We start from the raw sequence: 17,445 nt of genomic DNA on the forward strand, positions 1-17,445 counted from the left end.
GCGGTAATCAGGTAAGTACTGTTTTATAAGTAATACAAAAATTTACTATTTGTATTTTTGAATGAAATAGGTATAGACGTCAGTAATTTTCTTGTTTTGTACGCAAAGACAAACATTTGACAAGAAGAAAGTGTAAAAACACAGCTTCACGCGAAACGAAATGCGAAATGGAGCAGCGTACGACTCAGCTGTGCGCGATCTACAATGGATGCTTACGTCAGTACTAGGAAAGAGACATTGACAGTGAGCAACCGCAACAGGCTATCTCGCGGCGCAACCGAATACAAATGCGAAGCTGCAGAAGTATCAAACTCAATTTCAAAGTAAATAATAACACGTAACAACTATATTTACTATCAGGGAACTAAAGAATATTATATTATATCAACATGAGAAGTTGTGGCAATACTAAGATATATACATTGTAACTAGAATTAAAAGAAATCATTACAACGAAACATACAGGACGTGTTAGCTAACAAAAGATAAGACACCGTAGGAGATGTCAAAGTAACTTTCTTTGCAGAGTAAATGAATTAAAAAAATAATAATAATGCAAGTGAATAAATATATAACCAAATAAGAATGAAATATGAAAAACGTCTGCGAACGGATGTGAAGACAGAGTATATGAGTGGCCTATGAGCTACAAAACACCATTAGTTTTTAAGTTAGTTATAAGTTTTTTATATTGCAGCGACCAGTGCATCGACACAGCGCAGTAGAGATTTACGATGGGTGTTATAGGTACCAAATGAAAAAACGAGCCGCACCTCAAAGAAATGATTTATTTATTAGTATGTATGTGTGTGTATTTTGATCATCAAGCAAATGAATAAGAATATACATCGTCGCAGTGCAACTACAAAATATTTACCCGTACCTACTGACAACAAAGTGCACATAAACACGGAGGAGTGTGCCCTCAAATAATCCTAATCAATTCATATCGCGTCACATGTGAATATAAACGACGGCATTTCAGCGTAATTGTAAAGAGGTAAGCTTGACGTGATGCAAAAACTTCTGCGTTATGAACACAAAGCTACACGTAAATAAACTTAAGCAACTCTATGGTATATAGTACATGAGTAAATCGTTAATATGTTTCGTTTCCATGAAAAAGGAGTTCCCTGATAAGTGATTTAAGACAGGACGAACAACATTTCCTTAGTAATCCATAAACCAGTAGAATAGTAATTCCTTATCCCCCCCCCCCCCCCCAATGCAGGGGGCGGTGCCAAAGCGTAATTAATCCTTTAGTGACCAGTGGAAACTATAGTTCCCACTTCTTTGTTTTCGCTTTAAGTTCAGTGGTAATCAGTGTTCCCACTTCTAACTTGTGCTACCATCTCTGTTAGTGTGTGCTAACTATGTGTAGATTGTCAACGGTTAGGCGAAAGCTGTTGTATTTCTACCTTGTGAGTCAATCAATGCAGAAGTGCAGTTCCCGCGTGAAAACGTGTCACTGTTTCGACCGCTACAGCGTTTTTTGGATAATATGCTTTCCTTTTGCGTGTGAAGTGACTTGTGTTGTATTTATCTACTTTTATATTTATGAGGGAGATAGTATTAGTGTATATTTGCTGTATTTGACTGAAAATTACATAAATATTACAAAGTAAGTTAGTGGAAGCAGAAGTGAAGTATTCTGCCCATTGGCTGTAGCAGAGTACAATAAAATAATGGGAGGAGTGGATAGATTTGATCAGCTGCGTGAACGGTATGCTGTTGGCTGTCGTTCATAAAAGTGGTGGCACAAACTGTTTTCCTTTCTTGTGGATCTGGCAGTTGTTAATTCCTACGTTATGTGGAAGCTACAGAAGACAGAAGCAGACCAGCTAACATTTAGATTGCACTTAGCAAGGCAGCTTATCTCTGGGTTCTCAAGTCGTAAGAGAAGAGGAAGGCCTGTTCATTTTCAAACACTAAAAAGAGGGGTGTCTGGAGTACCAGATTAAGTTTGTCTGCAGAAAGTTGGAACTCATTTCCCTACAAAAGGTACAACAAACAGAAGATGCCGCCAATGTAGCGCCAAGAACAAAGGAATGAGAACAAAAATAATGTGTAGCAACTGTCGTGTACCTTTGTATGTAGCACCATGCTTCTCTAAGTTCCATAGTACATCACCTTAGTGAACTCAAAGGACAGTATGAACTAATACAAATATAAATGTAATGTTTAACATGTTTTTGTACTAAAAAATAAAGGAAATACTTTTTTAAATTAGCAAGTTAAGTTACTCCAGAGTTCGGTGGGAACAATAGCTCCCACAAATTTTTTTTATACTCGTAGTATAAACTCTCAAGATTTAAACTATGATTTTATGAACGGTTTCTTAGCCCAATAAAGTGTTCATAAAAAGTATACAACTTCCGGAAATAATTTGGTCACTAAACGGTTAAGCCAGCAATGCGTAATGTTTAATCTTGATGTAAATGTTTTTCTCTATTTATCCCTTGGAAAATATTAAACTCTCATAACTAATGTATGCATGACTGGAAAACAAAATGTGGATGCATTAAATGCAGGCCTATATTCAAGCAGTTAGGAATTATCACAGTCTTCAGCCAGTATGTGTTTTTATGTCTCATCAGCGTGAAAGAAAACCAAGGAGTCTGCAGCATGAGGCAAGATACACACAATCACAATACCCGTAACAAGAGGAGCATCGAAATACCCAGATGTCGACCGACGGGAACGCAAGACAGCTTTCCCGTGGTTGCCCTAAAGATGTTCAACTCACTGCCTCAATAAGTGCAATCCCTGGCGCTAGGAACATTCAGAAGGAGAGTAGCACAGGACCTGAAAGAACGCCCATTGTACTGCATTGGTGAATTCTTTAATAGTGAGCAAAGTGAATGGACAAACAAATATTGTTTCTATTAAGTATAAATGACTTAATTTTGTGAATATTTTTTTAAATGTATATATGTAATTAATCTTGACGCAGTCTGTCCAGTCATGGCTGGTAAACGACACATTTCTAGTAATAAAGTGGTAATAAAGTAATAATAAAGTAATATACTAACACAATGTAATGAAATGTAAATAAGTTATTTATATTTTTGTACAAAGGATTTTTTTAAGTTAACAAACGAACTATGCTAACCAGTAACTGAAGACGGAATTTTGTAATGTTTAAGTATTTGAGAATTTTCTACGTTTGATACAAATAATGGGTCGAATGTCGGCCTTAGATGTAAGCCATTGTAATACGCATTGTTACGTCAAAATGTTTACGTGAATTTTAAGTGTACATCGAGCCATATGTAATAGATGAACTTGAAAAATAAAAAAGGAAAAAACCTCAAGGATTAAAACGATTCTGATGACAAAGTGAACGACGAAATATGTAGTGGTATCCAAACGCGTGTGCAATAGTGCAATGAATCAATTTTGGTAATGTTATGCTACGCAACGTCTGATATATTAATCAGCAAACTACAGTTGTGCAAGCATCACTTACCTTGACGTCGGGTGTTGATGTGCAGTATCACCCCACTGAAAATGTAGATACGACGAAGATTTCTTCCTGGGCCGTATCAAAGGTGAATTATCTGCCACAGCATCGGTTCTTGAAGAATAAACACACTTGCGCCGCACTCACTGTGGGAAACCACGCCTCAGTAAATTATGCGATGGATAGTAGGGCACTCAGTGTGAAAATGACACTAAAAGCGCAAGTGGAAGCCCAAACGACCGTACACAATATTACGTGGAGCACACGCACGTGCCGCACGGGTCCAGCGCATATTGCGACGCGTACACCATACTTCGCACGCGCCGACTGGCGACGCTCTGCGCTGACTGAACCGAAGCGCGCGCAGCCTCTTATCTTCCTCAAACGATTTTACAGAAACTATTCTCTGAAAATATATGATTTTTGCCTTACTTGTAGCGTTATATGTTAGCTTCGTGCCCATCACCTCGCTAATGACCATTCTTATTGTGACGTACACATTTTAGTAAGACACTACGCAAAACTCAAAAAGTTTGCAACGAAAATTAGGGGTCTCTATGATTTTGCGTTTGGTGCGTATTACACCATATGTTGCTGCGTATGAAATTTAGCTAACATGCTGAATTTATGTTTAGACTTGGGAGGAGATCTCTATCTGCCTCCGATCTCGAGAAAATGGATCCCATGTAGCGCGCTCACTTCCGATCTCACGCCCGCGAGAATGAAATACTCGCAACATCTCTCGTATCTCCTAAACCGCTCGAGACATTGAAACGAAAGTTTGGCGAATGATAGCACACAAGGAGGAGAGTGTTTTGCCAATTATTAAACACACGGAACTTTCTTATCTATGGCGATATATCACTACTTATACTTTTATTTATTTCAATCCAGTGATTGTAATTTTTTAAGAGTTATCGACAGCTAGCGAAACAAGAGCTCCCTAGTATGAAAATAAACATGAAATTTCTTCTTTTATGTTACTGCAAACCGATACTATGAGGTTTTTCATAAGCTATTGAGCTCTGTAATTGCCAATTACTTGTTTAATGAGGCCCTGCGTTTCGGAATTCTGTCTCAATAGCTGCTGTGAGATGAGTTTGGCAAATTACATTGTGACAAAGGAAGTACAATTAAACTAGTCACCAAGAGAAATGTGGCCTTTACTCATAAATGCTGATGCTTCTTCGAATGAGAAAAGGTTAACAACTCTCACAAAAACAGATTGGCAATTCTGTTGGAATTTTGGTGGAATCCCCGTAACCCATCGTATTTTTAACACTGAGCGACGGGAATGGAAACTTACCAAAGGATTTTATTCCTTCTCTTGATCTGAGCAGTATTAAAATAATGACGAGCGTTCCTTCAGGCGGAATGATAGGCACATGCCAGATACTGTTTACTCACCTACGGCTTGCCAAATTGACAACGTGTGATCGCGAATAAAATAGATGTTATTGAGAAAATTAAACAATTGATCTGTCGCACAACACAATGGTCAGTGTATTGTCAGCAGCGAAGGATAATGCGCGCGACAGGAATGCACAAGTTAGCCATGTGTGCCTTGTGAGATGGAGTTCGAAAAACATTGTCATGAAAGTAGATCTGTCTTTGTCAGCAGCACATTTCAACAAATTAAATATATCTAATCATAACACTCTTTTAGGATATTCTTACTTTCGTAATAATACCGACCATTTTCTTCATTTGTGTAGCCTGTTGTATAATTAGTTTATTAATGCTGATAACGTCCATGCAACAATTGAAATACTTTTTCTCATCACGGCGAACCAATTAAAACATTGTTATTTGTGACTGCTTTTCGACTGTTTCTAGCTTGCAGTGGAAATATGTTGTTCACATGCATGTAGTACAGTGTGTCGTATTACATTATTACATACATATCAGAGTAATCACAGTGAAACTTCTATACTTCAGATCTTGGACGCTTTTTACCACAAGAACAATGGGATCACACCTGTGGAGATTATCCCTTTCCAAATTTTTGTAACAGATCGCACAGATACGCTAGCTTACTAGGCAGCGAGAATGTAACCTTGCTTTCCTGCCTTGATTCTTAATCACATGATTTTATAATATTCCTTGCTTCCTTATTCACTACCCTCTGTCCCTTCTTGCGATCTGAAAACATCACGGAGGCATATGGTGCAATTCCAGCGGCCAATGGCTCATCAGTTACTGAAGTATACATTCTTCTTGACAGAAGAAAAACAAAACAAAACTATGCAGATATAAATAACAGAGAAGTATAACGTGCTAACGAAGAAAGCTGGAGCGTTTGAATGGCGAAAAACGAAACACTACCCAAAGGCAATAAAATTCAGTACGCAGTAAGGCAAAATTTATCGTATTGGCAATACTACCACTGCTGATATGCGCCGTTTCGATGTGAGCATATGGCCGGGCTACTTTTCCGCTCCCCTCTTTAAATTTCCCACGATGCTAGCGCGGCGCGAGAAACTGTGCCTCAACCACAACGCCGCGCGACCTGGCGCAGGCGCGTGTCGCGTCCCAGTCGCGTCGCGTCGCAATTTGCGCGGTCCTATTTGAATCTGTGATGTTACAGAAACGCGCGCTGCGCTGCGTCGCGGCACACGCGCTAAACGCGTCTCAATTTGCGCCTAGCCTCACGGCTGCTCCACAGCCAACATATATAATTTGTGCCCATGCGCACACAGACTGGCAATGTTGCCACAAAGACAAGTAGCCAGTCTAGCAGCGCTCTCATGTAAATACTTAATGAATTATCATTCCGCATGTAAGTTGTGTATTTCCTGTAAGATGATGTGTAAGCAAGACAAGTTGACATCTCCTATCCAATACACAAAGACAAATACGCCGACAGATAAAGATCATTGTATCCCTTTCGGCAAAAATTTAAATTTAAGCTGTACGTGTGTACACAAAACACTGAGCACCTCCACTGCATGCCACCGCACAGTGTGGGGGCAATTGTATAGGTACATAAGGAAAAGCCCCAACAAGCTACGACAAAAACTAAAAAGCAGTCATAATAAACACTAGCGCGACCTCTCGAAGAGTCGGAAAAGATGTAGTTTGCTACGCCGGAAGGCGAATAACAAATGATAGAAACTTCGTTCATTTTTTTTGTCAGTTATTACATAGCCTCTGTCTTTAGTTCTCGTAGGGAGAAGGCGTATTTTTTGTGAGAAGTGTGTAGTATACATTGTGTTGTCCGAATAATAATTTTTATGGAAGTATGAAAGTTCTTTTTAATGCAAAACCACGAAAGTTTTCTTTTCTTCCGCACATTATGCTAACGTCACGTCACTGTAGCTGCCTGCATCTGAAGAGGAAGTCCGATAAAAAACAGTATTGTATTCACGGTCAAAAATGAGAAGCACTTATGGTGGAAGAAGAAGCATATAACTAAATTCCCTAAGTCTCAACGTAGTAAAGAAAGCAAAATCGACGTAAGTTCACGCTACTACTAACTTACAATTTACAACATTTGTAAATTAAGACTGAAAGACAATTAATTCACTTCAAAATTTATAAAAATCGAATTTGATGGTATTGTGGTTGATTCGATTAATAATAATAATATTTATTATGTATATATTTGCACAATACGCTACGTAGATTCAGAAGGATGTAGGTTGCGGTAGTTATTCGGAGATTATGAGGCTTGTACAGGATAAACACGGTCAGGTGGCCGAGCGTGAGCCCGACTCGGATCGAATGAACCCTAACTGGTACAAACTTCACACCACTAACACCCCACCAATACAGCGAAGCCTTCACGAATCATTCGTTACATTACTCAGATACCGTATTTATTTTTTGTCTCTATATTCATTATTTCGGTGGTGGGGGGGGGGGGGGAGGGGGACAGGCTGCCTGCTCCCCTCTCCCCCTTATATAGGACCCTAGTAGGACCTACTTCCAAGAGCATAGCAACACCAGCGTACGTGTGCTACGGCTTCTGACCAACCATCGCATTTTTGTTTGTTTACATGAGGTTTATTCTTATGATCAACGGAGTATAGAAGAATTTTAGAAGGTTCTGGCAATTTACTCGAGCAGTCAATCGATAATCATAAAGACGCCCTTTTGATTGCTTATGTTCGTTTCGTTGATGAGTGTAATTGCCTGTGAGCCGATACTGAAAACAGCTACAGCTCAAGGTTTTTTGTCGCTATCAGTACCTTTTTTTAATCAAAACGAGATATCACGGAATAGATTCACTGCAGTATGTACGGATAGAGTTGGTTCAGTATGTGGTGTTCATTGTGGATTGCAAGTGAAAGTTAAAGATGTGGTATGGACTCACTGCATGATACCTTGTGAAGCTCTGGCCGCCGATCCTAAAGTGCTGTAAACCGTTACAGAAGCAGTTAATAATGTTAAGGCAAAAATCCATAAATTCGAGGAGTTGGGTGATGAACATACTCAATTGCTCCTTTTTGAGTAATAATCGATGACTTTCAAAGGATAAAGTACTAAAACGAATGTTAGAACTGAGGAATGAGGTATCGTGTTTTAAAGATGAAAAGTCCGTCTGTGGCAAACTGTTTTAGTACCGAGGATTTCCTATTGAATGTGGCTTACTTCACCGACATTTTTGAGAAAACGAATATTCTTAACACTTCTGATCAGGCAACTGTGTTATTCTGGAACGAAAAAGTGAAAGTGCTGATATAGAAATTAAGAGTTTCAGCAAAACCGAACGGAAAGCGGCACGATAGATATGTTCCCCAGTGTACCGCCACTCCTAGAGGACACACACAAACCAGTACTTCCGATGGAGATGTAAGCCTGCCATCTTCACCATCTCCCAACATTAAAAGTTCACTTCGAAAAGCTTTTCTGAAACGATTTTGATAAATTTAATTGCAATAAAAAATCGACGAATTCTCCATGCGCATCATGCAATGAGCAGGAACAACCTACTGATTCCACTTGTGATACTTCAATGAATAGTAAATTTTGTGAAGTGTGTCTGTTTTGGGTACGTGTTAACAAGGAACTACCAACGATGAGTCAAAATGCAATGAAGTTCCTCATTCCATTTGCAACAACTGCGCGAGACTCGCTTTTCAGTTTTCGCAGCTACGAGGTGGAATCACAGTTTAAAGCTAAATCTAAGCAAGGAATGTCGAATGGATGTCTCTGCTATAACACCACGTCTTGAGAAACTTTATTCTCAAAAGACGCTCACAATAAACTTTGTAATTTAAATTTTTAATGCTGTTGTAATCCTTGCTGAACTATAAACAGCGTTCATTTCATAGTTTTTGAATAAATGTAAATATGATAAACTATTTGTTCCGTATTTTCGTTATTTTAATTCATTTAGTTTTGGATTCTGTGCGGAAAATCCTTCTAAATTGAATTTAATAAAACAAGGAATAAGGAAAAGAAAATATAAAAATTTTGCCTGTTCTGCGACTCAGCATCTCCGCTATATGGTGAGTAGCAACTTTGCTTTTAACAAAATTTATACAAAAATATAACTATTTTTACTCATAAAATAGGCTGGGAGATTAACACTATTTTTCCTCGCGAAAGGCGGAATGAGCAGAGGAGAAAGTTTGAGAACCAGTGATATACAGGTTAGTAATCGGGACAAGGGGCTGGCAACGATCCATGCCATTCCGAGACAGGCATGCAAATGATATAGTAGTACATATACAGTTGGCGGTGGGTTTTTAGCAGCTTTATTTCATTTTATTTTATTTTACTCCCTATGTATGTTAAATATTTTATTTTGTTCCAAATAATTTTATGGCTGTAATTTGAGCAATATTAGACTAGTATAGTGGAATTTTTATATTAAACGGTCTGTAACAGGAATTCAAGTAAGCAGGTCTTGATGAAAAAGCAACTGTTTACAGAGAACTGACGTCTTTAGAAATTTGTTGCTAAATGAAAAGAAAAACTGCAGATGACTGGCGCCTGGTGGGAGGTGACTATACACGCGTGTAACTCTAATGTAATGCACGTAAATAAATGAAGTCATCTGATATATATTGCCTGACAAGAAAAGGTGAAACACCCAGAAGATATAATAGGATTTAAATGCAACTTGCACACCATTTGCGCGCATGCAGTTCTCTGGTGACAGGTAGGACGGCCACCAGAGTGCAATAGCGTCGTGTTCGTGTTCAGAGTTGTTACAAAACCTGGTAGGGTGTGCACTGCGTCACACGTTGAGTGATCACTAATGCCGTGAACTGTGTGAGACAGCCTTATCAGCACATGACAGGGTTAGAATGATGGGTCTCCATTTGGCCTGCTGGTCGAATAGCACAGTATCCAGATTTGTGGGACTTTCGGGTGCGACGGTAGGCTGATGTCGGACTGCATGGAGTAGACGACCACATGCGAGAATCGCCATGTTGTACACCAAACACACTGTACACCTGCACCTGCCTGACACTGCAACACGTGGCCCCACCTGTCGCGGCCTATGCCCACACACCGTGGACGACAGGGAAGCGTCACTCTCGGTACAGCCCTTGACTGCCCCACTATCCAGCACTATCACGATACAAGTGTACAGGTGAATTGAGGAGATACAAGTTAAAGAAGGATTTTCTTTGACTGCGGATAACCGCATAAAATTCCTTTCAATTTCAAAATCGTGCATACATTCTCAACTTGCTTTAAATGTCAGCAATGTATAACGCACTTTAAAAGACACAAAAAGGTATTATCCTATGACTACAAAACCAATGAGGCGCAGTTAGAATCAGTGACTCATTTAAACACCTAGACGCTGCAAACTGTAGGGATACGAAATTGAATGATAGACGCGGCCCGATAGCCGCGCGCATTAGCACGTCGCTTCTGGGATTCGGAGAGACGCGCCAGATCCGGGTGAACCCGCCCGGCGGATTAACGACGAGGGTCCGTGAGCCAGCCAGCCTGGATGTGGTTGTCAGGCGGTTTCCCACATCCGAATAGGCGAAGACGCGAGTTACGGCCAGGAAAAAGAAGCAAAGATGAAACGGGATGATCGATGAAGCAAGTGCTCATGTTATTGCTCAGCCTTTCAATCCAACCCAAACACGTTCAACGTCAATAAACAATCGGAAATTTTGGGCAATAATATTGAACACTTTACAAAAGACACGTGGAGCCCACCCTAGAAAATTATTCAAACGTATGGGACTCGTACAAAATAGGATTAACAGGGGATACTGAACGTATGGTAACAAGTTTGTTTGCCAAATGGAGAGCGTCACGCAGTTGCTCGAAAATCTGAACTGGCAGACGCTCCATGATAGACGCCAGCTATCCTGCAAAAGCCTGCTAACATGGTTAAGGAGCTAGCTTTAAGTGAGCAATCTAGGAGTGTGTGTATCGCTTCCGTATGGATCGCAAAAACAAGATTGGACTAGGGACAGTACGAACAGTCATTTACGCAATCATTCTCCCCATAGCCAAAGCGCGATTGGCACTGTACCGAGTCCTAACAAGTGGTTCAATGGTTTTAGTTCCCTCTGCCATGCACTTTATAGTGGTTTGCAGAAATAGATGTAAATGAGAAAAATGTGGAACCATGGTCGCGAAACGCCGTCTCGGTAAGCTGGTTGATGTGAATGATGTAAGCGTATTCCCAATAAAATATTTGTGTTCTGTCGAATATGTTATTTTCTCTCCATGAACAAGTCACAACATCTTGCTTACGTGTAAAAATTCTACCGAATGCATCCTGTTCGACGTTTGTAGCGCACTGCCTCGATTTGAGGAACGTGTGCGATCGCTGGTGGGCTTCTCACGCTTTGACCAAGTCAGCGAGAAACTGCACGAAAAGTAATGCTTTTTTTTCCCCTACTGACGAGCCGAACGAAACGACGTCATTGTGACTGCAGGTTGCGATAAGCGAAATGCCTCGTTAGCAGAACTTTCTAATAATGCGGCAGATTCATTTTCCCTGCTCATACTTCCTTTACTCAAGAAGTCTAGAAGTAAAAAATAAATAAGCAGAATTTAGTGACCTACTCGGCAATCTTTTACGATAATATTGCTTAAGTTTCCTTTCCTGTAATCGTTTAGATTCATGCCGGAACTATTGTCGCTCTGTGATTGGCAGATTCATGTTTTATATTACTTACCGGTATTTGGCTTTTCGCTACGCACGTATTAGAACTGAGACAGATTTTTCACTTAATAATAAATCAGGGTACATTCTAATTATGTGGTACTTCAAGATACCTCTCATACTCACTCTCACACACTCTCTCTCTCTCTCTTCATCTTGCGATATTTTGAATTCCAGGGAAGATTCTTATGAAAATTAGTACAGTTGTCTGGAAATTTCTACAACGTGGAAACGAATAGTTTTCATAAGCAGCACGTCAGTTAAGTAAGCACAACACGACCTCTTTGTTGCCACCACCACATGATTCCGAAAGTAAAAAGAGCAATTATTACGTAACCAAGGTATAATACACAGTAACCAATTAAATTTACAGCAATAACTTACGTTATGGCAAACTCGAATCGGCATGTCATACCTTTATTTCGGACATATTTATTCTCCTGGGATCGAGGAGAAACGAGATGGTTGTTTAACTAAAACGATATTGTCAGGAATGAGGACCACCTGCCACGTTACTCAACTTGTGTTCCATTAAAGCGCTTTTTTTTTATGGAAATGCAAGCTGTTACACACACTGCAGCCAGTAATGGAATCGGAACATTAACTGACATAATAGTATTCCATGCATGTATTTTCTGTCATGATCGCTATATGCTACAAACTACTCACCAAGGTTCTATTTTTAATATTCAAACAAAAAAGATTCTAATTTGTATACAGACCTTGCTTATACAGCGGGTCCGTTTTCCCGTCGTGTTAGTGCATTGTGATCCAAAAAGACAAACTGGTAATTATATATATAAAAACACAAAAGGAAAGTCATCCAGTCGTGGACCAAAGAAAACACGCAATGAAAACATTACACGAAGGAAAGAGGTGAATCTGTGCAAAAACAAACGTCACTGCTATCCTTCTCCCTCAGACAATAAGCTACATTTGCAGTCGATTTGTCCACATCAATATGAGATGCCACAGTCACTTTCAAACGAATTTGGTATGTGTCTCAAACTGCATCAAGTTACAACCTCCTTTGAACGAGCTGCAACTTCCGTAACCCGGCTACTAGCACGCAGCCTGGCCGGCGCGATGCTTAGGCTCCATTATCGATTATTTAAAGGGACCTGGTACGTTGAGGTGGGGGACTGGGGCGGTCACCGCTGTAGTCACGTGGTAGCCCTGCCAAAGGCGCTGGGGGGCGGTGTGCAAGAGAAACCTCTTACGATGGCCTTTGCCATGTGCTATAACGTAACAGCTAGCTACCATACGTCGAATGGGATTCTCAGGAGTAATTATATCCTTTAATTTGGTATTTGTGTACCGGTACTTCACACATCAAAAGCGTAGCAAAATGAGATTCTAATTCGTGTCTAATAACATGCTATGTAGGTGCTGTATAGTACACCTCAACAGTTTGTTTATTGCTGCACGAAATAGATTTCTTCCAATGTGAAGCCTGTATACATAAGTGCAACAATTATATCTGGCATCTATTTTGTGCTTTGTTGTGAGAACTGACTTGTGTAGTTCAGATTTTCCGCGCAATGTCTCATTTTGCCAGTTGTAAAACTGTTGCTGCTGATTGTTTCCTTAATCGAATTTGTTGTTGTTGTGTTATGTCGTGGAGTAAAGGTGCAGTTCTGTACGTTGCGTAATACTCATTTTCAATGGAGAAAAATATTGCGGGAACTTTTGTTGTTCCGCCGAAATTGACTAAATTTATTATTTCGGACGTCAATCCACAGGGCTAACCGTTTCCACAATCTGTTTAATTTCTTTTTCAATTTATGTAGCCACCTTCATGCACTATACATACTACCAATGACTTTGTAGTTTGTACAAAGTAAAGAATACATAGTACTGAGGACAAGAATACAAAATTAGATACCGGCATAAGAGTTTGTATAACACTGACTGTAAGCTAGGTAACTATAAAATACAGTCGTAAGGGCACAAACTCGTTTACAGACAATAGGAATCAAAATAGAAGATAATTATATCTCTGTAAATTTCATTTATTACATAGGTAGACGACTTTAAACAGCTGCATGTAGGCAGCTGACCATGACGGAAAAATTATGCTAGTAACGCTCATACTCAAAGTAATCCCACGAGAACTCCAAATGGCTCTGAGCACTATGGGACTCAACTGCTGTGGTCATAAGTCCCCTAGAACTTAGAACTAATTAAACCTAACTAACCTAAGGACATCACACACATCCATGCCCGAGGCAGGATTCGAACCTGCGACCGTAGCAGCCACGCGGTTCCGGCCCACGAGAACTCCGAGCATTGTTACAGCGTGGCGATTTGAAAGGGACGTTATAACAATTTTCATGGGCCTGACAAAGGATAACTGGCAAACATAACTTACATCTATTTTATTTAAAATTCCCTATATTAAATAAATTTATCCGTATTTTCTATAGTTCATGGTCACATTATTAACAGATTACAATGACGGATGCCGTTCTGAAGGTCAAACCATTATGGATGAAAATACTTAAGCGTAAGTTTCCATTACTCCTGTTTTGCAGTCAACTAATTAAATGTGGGATCGTACACAGTTATTTCTATAGGCTAAGTTTCTGTGTTATTCTGCAGAAAAGGAGGAAAATAGTGTCATATTTTTTTATCTTTAAGTTGTAGGTAATTTCTGGTAATACTGATATGTTAATATTTAATCAGTTTTGCCAGACCGGAAGTCAGGCTATTTTGTTGACTAGCACTGTTCACAGCAAGATTTTATTTTTTACTATGATGGAATTTGTTGTACTGCAGTTTGCGCTTTGTTAAGGTAAAATAAATTGTTTGTGAGAAGCTTATTTAATTTTGTCACTACTGATGGTAGTTACTTTTGTTATATAGTAAATTAATAGGGACTATTTCATTCTGTACTCACTGTTCTGCAAGAGTTTCTTTGTAACTGAAGTCTGCTTTTTCTGATGTCCTTGGCTGAGCAGGTTCAGCTACTGACAGAAGCACCATGCATTTATGATTGCCTATTTTGTCATATGAGCTAGTGATTTAAATGTAAATTTGATCAATTCTTGTTTTAGAGGAAATATTTTGAAACTTCCTGGTGAGTTTTTCAAGTTAGACCCATCTCATTTTAGTAACTTGTGTTTTTAAGAGATAGGTAACCATAAAAAAAAACCATACTGGAAGTGGAATGTACTTCATTGTATTAGTGTGGTATTCTGCCATACAAATACTGAAACTTTTTAAAGGCTTATTTCTCTAATTATAGGCAGAGTTCTGCAACAGGAATTTTAACCCTCATTTTCAACTCATCAGGCAGACAAAGTATTCTTAGGTTAGTAAACTGCTCTAAGTTCAAGTTCCGCAATCTTCGAACCTGTTTAAAAAAAGTTTTAATTCAGCTATAGTAATAACTGCAGCCACTGTATTAATACCTGCCTTACCATTTTAAGGTTGTTACCAAGAAGGAATATGTTAAGCTCTTATCGAACCAAACGTTGGTTTGAGCACCACAGTAGGTGAGTAGGCATGGCCATACTGCAAGTAATATGCCATCATCTTCCTCCAGCTTATGCATCCACGTACAGAGACCTACAGCGAACCATAGTGCAACACGGCATTTTTCACATTAACAATAAAAAAACAATATGTGACTGCCCCACACCTCTATAGAGACTGATTTTGAAAAAGTTTTGTAGTCATTTTTCATGCTGTGGGGACTGTAACAACAAACTGTGATGATTCACGAGCAAAAGTTCTGCAGACAGTATCTTCTGCTCATCATAGGTTAATATCGACAAAAATAGGAGTTCTAAAACGGAAGTAAAGCAAGACATGAGAGAAGTCAGGAATATCAATCCACAGAACATCAGCTTTTAAAAATTAAACTGAGGAAAGAAGGTTGGACTGAAACAACACAAGCACAAGGCACAAATGAGAAGTATGATACATTTCTTAAAGCCCTAATGCATCTTCTTCATGCAGTCTTCCACAAAATGACCAATCAGAAAAAGCACTGTCACTGTAGGCAACAGATTACCAAAGAAATATTTGATTGCTGGGCTAGATTTAAGGTGCTGACAAACAGGGAATATCAGTATCAGAAGCAGTACAGGCAATTAATAAGAGAAGCAAAAGCTAGTTCTATAAAGAGAACAATAACAAATTCAAATCATAAAAGTAAAACAGCATGGGACATAATTGACACCGAAAATGTGGTCAAAGGAGTGTAAATAACAGAAATTTTATTAAGTCAGTAAAAACTGAGAACACCATAGTTATCAGATGGAACAAAAATTGCTAGTAGACTTAAAAATTTCACAGATGGTGTATAAATTTTGAAGTGTGAAAGAAATCATCCACTCAATGTTCCTGGAACCAGTGGCAAAGCTCGAACTCGTGAAAGAAATCTGCAAGAGATAATGAAATATTGAATTATCTAATCAAGTATGTGAATGAAGAAATACCTAACTGAACCCCTTTTTGCTACAGAGAATGGGTATTTCCAGGAAATTAAAAATATACAAGAAAGACAACAAAAATTAACTGCAGACCAGTATGTTTTATCATTAGTTTCTAAAAAATACTAGAGATGGTTATGCATAATTGGTTGATTGCATTCCCAGGGTAGCACAGTATTCTGATACTGGCACAGCATGGTTTCCAAAGCGAAAATCTGCACATGCCACTGTCTCAAGGCTAACAGAATCTGTTGTAGATGCACTAGACAAAACAAACTCAATATCTACTATATTTCTGGATTTACCTAAGGCTTTCAACACAATTGCCCATAGAGCACTAATTGAAAAACTTGAAAGCTTTGGTGTATGTGGACAAGCGGTGCAATGGATGAAGTCATATCGTAACAGAAAGCAGTAGGTAACTATAGAATCTGAAAGCAGAGGTATTAAGTACAGTATACCTCAAGGATCTGTGCTTCACTCACTTTTTACCAACCTATTTATAAACAATATTGAAATCACTAAGAAGGATAAAAAATATTGTATGTTGATGAAATGACATTAATAAATGTAGAATAAAATCTGGAGGCAATGGAAAGCAGCACATGTTTTTCAACAAATAACACAGTATAGTGACTCATACAGAATGGCTCAACTGTAAGTCTAAAAAATGACAGTGTTCATCTTATTCACTAATATAGGAATGGGAGAATGTTTAGATGTATCCACGGGTGAAACGTGCCTGGAAAAAGTTACAGCTATAAAATTTTGGGAATTACATTTGACAATAAACCCCAATGGAGTCAACACACAGACTGTCTGCTTTAAATTAAGCACTGTAATATTTATTACGAAACAGCTTTTACATCGTTAACAGACAAGTATGTACCAGTGTACAATACTCTTTCTGAACTATGCTTAGAGTATGGAGTTACTGTTTACAAAACTCCAGCAACAGTAATTCAAGAAGAATTTTTGTATAGCAAGAAAAGGCCATTAGGAATATCCTGAATAAAAAACAGAACTGATTCGTGCAGAACTGCCTTCCCTAATCTAACAGTATTGACATTCCCATCCATGTATATATATGGGACAATAATTCCCTTAATCAAAGGCAATACATTACTTAAAAAATTATAGATGTACATTCACATGACAGTAGAAATAAAGGCCAACTGAGGAGCTGTTGACAAAACTCCTCGATAATCAGGTTAGGTGTACAACTAGCAAAGTATCTTCTGAAGAGTCTACAAGACAGTATGAGTGTAAGGACATTCCAGAAACTTCCTAAGGATTATTTAAGCAAAAAGAATTTCATATTATAGTGGAGTATATGTGTAAATCATGAGGAATGTTGTTATTACCTCTTACGTATGTACTGTAATCACTTGAATACATTATATGCATCTTCTGCTTTTCTGTACCTCTTCTGTAGTCACCCGAGTTAAAGA

The sequence above is a fragment of the Schistocerca serialis genome, chromosome 2, assembly GCF_023864345.2.
Source record: "Schistocerca serialis cubense isolate TAMUIC-IGC-003099 chromosome 2, iqSchSeri2.2, whole genome shotgun sequence".
NCBI lineage: Eukaryota > Metazoa > Arthropoda > Insecta > Orthoptera > Acrididae > Schistocerca > Schistocerca serialis.